Source organism: Stenella coeruleoalba, assembly GCF_951394435.1.
Source record: "Stenella coeruleoalba genome assembly, chromosome: 1".
Classification (NCBI taxonomy): domain Eukaryota; kingdom Metazoa; phylum Chordata; class Mammalia; order Artiodactyla; family Delphinidae; genus Stenella; species Stenella coeruleoalba.
In genome coordinates, this window is record NC_137169.1 from 108,516,207 (window position 1) to 108,519,604 (window position 3,398).

Sequence of the window (3,398 nt, forward strand, 5' to 3'; positions counted from 1 at the left end):
AATAGACATTTCTCCAAAGAAGACATACAGATGGTCAAAAGCACTTGAAAAGATGCTCTTCATCACTAATTATTAGAGAAATGCAAATCAAAACAACAATGAAGTATCACATCACACTGGTCAGAATGGCCATCATCAAAAAATCTACAAATAATAAATGCCAGATAGGGTGTGGAGAAAAGGGAACCCTCCTACACTGTTGGTGGGAATGTAATTGGTACAGCCACTATGGAGAACAGTATGGAGGTTCCTTAAAAAACTATGAATAGAACTGCCATATGATCCAGCAATCCCACTCCTGGGCATATACTAGAGAAAACCATAATTCAAAAAGACACGTGCACCCCAATGTTCATTGCAGCACTATTTATAATAACCAGGACGTGGAAGCAACCTGAATGTCCATCAGTAGAGGAATGGATAAAGAAGATGTGGTACATATACAATGGAATATTACTCAGCCATAAAAAAGAACAAAATAATGCCATTTGCAGCAACATGGATGGTCCTAGAGATTGTCATACTGAGTGAAGTAAGTCAGACACAGAAAGACAAATATCATAAGATATCATTTATATGTGGAATCTAAAAAAAAGGGTACAACTGAACTTATTTACAGAACAGAAGTAGACTCACGGATGTAGAAAACAAACATGGTTACCAGGGGATGGGTGGGGAGGGATAAATTGAGAGACTGAGATTGACATATACACACTACTATATATAGAATAGATAACAAATAAGAACCTGCTGTATAGCACAGGGAACTCTACTCAATACTCTGTAATGGCCTATATGGGAAAAGAATCTTTAAAAAAAAAAAAAAGAGTGGATATATGTATATGTATAACTGATTCACTTTGCTGTACCTCTGAAACTAACACAACATTGTAAATCAACTATACTCCAATAAAAAATGTTAAAAAAGAGACAATCAAATCCCCCACTCCTTCTTTCAGCCACCACCCTGTCTCTCTCTCTCTCTTTTTTTTTTCTTGCCATGCTGTGAGGCTTGTGGGATCTTAATTCCCTGACCAGGGATTGAACCCGGGCCCTCGGCAGTGAAAGCATGGAGTCCTAACCACTGGACTGCCAGCGAATTCCCCCAGTCTCTTTCTTTTTCACATCTCCGCTATTCCAAAGAGAAGTCTTCTCCACCTCCAAACCTTCTGCTCACCCCTCAGCCTGTTACAATCGCTCTTCCTCCACCTCCTGCATCCCTGAAGAAACCTCTTCCCAAGGTCACCAGTGACTTCCTCCTTATCGACTCTAACCCTTATCTTGCTTGCTCTCTCTGTAGCATTTGGCCCTGTTAAGCATTTTCTTCTTGAAACTTGTTTCTTCTCCTGGTTTCAGTGATGGCACTCTCTCCGCTCTCCACCCCCATTTTTTGGCCCCTCTATTTCAACTTTCTTTTCAGGCTTCTCTTTCTCTGCTTTTTCCTTAAACATTAGTATTCCTTGGGAGTTCCATCCTGGGCTTTCTTACTTCTCACTCTATGCCCTCTCTCTCTCAACATCCCCAACATCTCATTCTCTGGATCTCCAACATCCGTCATATTTTTATGCTGCTGGCGTCTGCATTTGTAGCTTCAGCCTATAGGTCGAAATGCATTCCAGAGTTTCAAATCCATAGAGCCATCCAGATACAGGAATTTTTAATTAAGTGTCCCACAACACCCAACCCATCTTCTTCGCCATGCCCTTGCCTGTTCTTATTTTTGTTTTTCTCTAAGGGGGTGAATCATCTTTTGTTTTTCTCTTTTCTTGCATCCTTACTGCCAAACAATGTTGAAGTCCTGTCCTTTTAACCTCAAAATACCCCAAATTCATCCTCTCTTATCATCCCCCTACACACATTAGAGCCATGAAAATATAATCTATGAAAGAAAGAAAAGGAAGGAAGGAAGGAAGGAAGGAAGGAAGAAAAGAAAAGAAAAAAGAAAAAAGAAGGTTGGACAACAGGCTTCTAATTGGCAACAATAGATACAAAACCACATTGGAATTGTATGTAAAGTCTTGATGGAAAATAAACATCAGCCTGGAATTCTATTATATGCTCCCATTTTCTTTGGGTTTACTCTGCTGTTTTTTTTTTAACTTCTTAAATTGGCAATTAGCTCATTATTTTTTAGTCTTTATTGTTTCCTTGTTTGGTCAATTTTCATACAGTTTTATAAAATATATTTTTCCTCAGATTTTATTTTATATTACAATGTCATATTTTGACAATACTTGTGAGATATTCTTTTTTTAAAATAAATTTATTTATTTATTTATTTTTGGCTGTGTTGGGTCTTCATTACTGCGTGCAGGCTTTCTTTAGTTGCGGCGAGCAGGGGTTACTCTTCGTAGTGGTGCGTGGGCTTCTCATTGCGGTGGCTTCTCTTTGTTGTGGAGCACAGGCTCTAGGCGCATGGGCTTCAGTAGTTGCAGCACGTGTACTCAGTAGTTGTGGTGCGCGGGCTCTAGAGCACAGGCTCAGTATCTGTGGCACATGGGCTTAGTTGCTCTGTGGCATGTGAGATCTTCCCAGACCAGGGCTCGAACCCGTGTCCCCTGCATTGGCAGGCGGATTCTTAACCACTGCGCCACCGGGGAAGTCCCGTGAGATATTCTTTTACTGACCTTCCTGAGAATGGAATGGAGTTAAAATATGAATAAAACACAAGGCCATTATCTGATGTCAGGATAGAGAAATCAGAGCTATATGACAAATGAGTTAAGACTATAATGATGAAACAACAGAATGAGGTATTGTTTGAAATATTGATAGAATCAACACTTTATGCACCTCAGAGTTATGAGGAAAGTAACTTCCTATCCTGAGAGGACAAATTTGATGCAAAATAAATTATTATAATGTGAAAACACATTAGAGTAATCCAAGATGTGTTTTTCTAATAGATTCCATTAGGACACCTAACAATCATTGGGGGATGCAGTCATATGTCACTTCTGGTTCTCAGAGATATACTGGTTCAGTACATCTTGGGTGGGGTAACTAATCTGATTTTTTTTTTTTTTTTTTTTTATTGCGGTACGTGGGCCTCTCACTGTTGTGGCCTCTCCCGTTGCGGAGCACAGGCTCTGGACGCACAGGCTCAGCGGCCATGGCTCACGGGCCCAGCCGCTCCGCGGCATGTGGGATCTTTCCGGACCGGGGCACGAACCCATGTCCCCTGCATCGGCAGGCGGACTCTCAACCACTGCGCCACCAGGGAAGCCCTAATCTGCATTTTTAATCACCATCACAAGTAAAACCGACTTAAGCTGTTTCAGAGATATAACACTGTTTTCATATTGTGTGAGAGATGAATGACAATTTATACACTTCCTTTTGTTTTTGGCTGCAAGGCTTCCTGGATCTTATTTTCCTGACCAGGAATTGAACCCGGG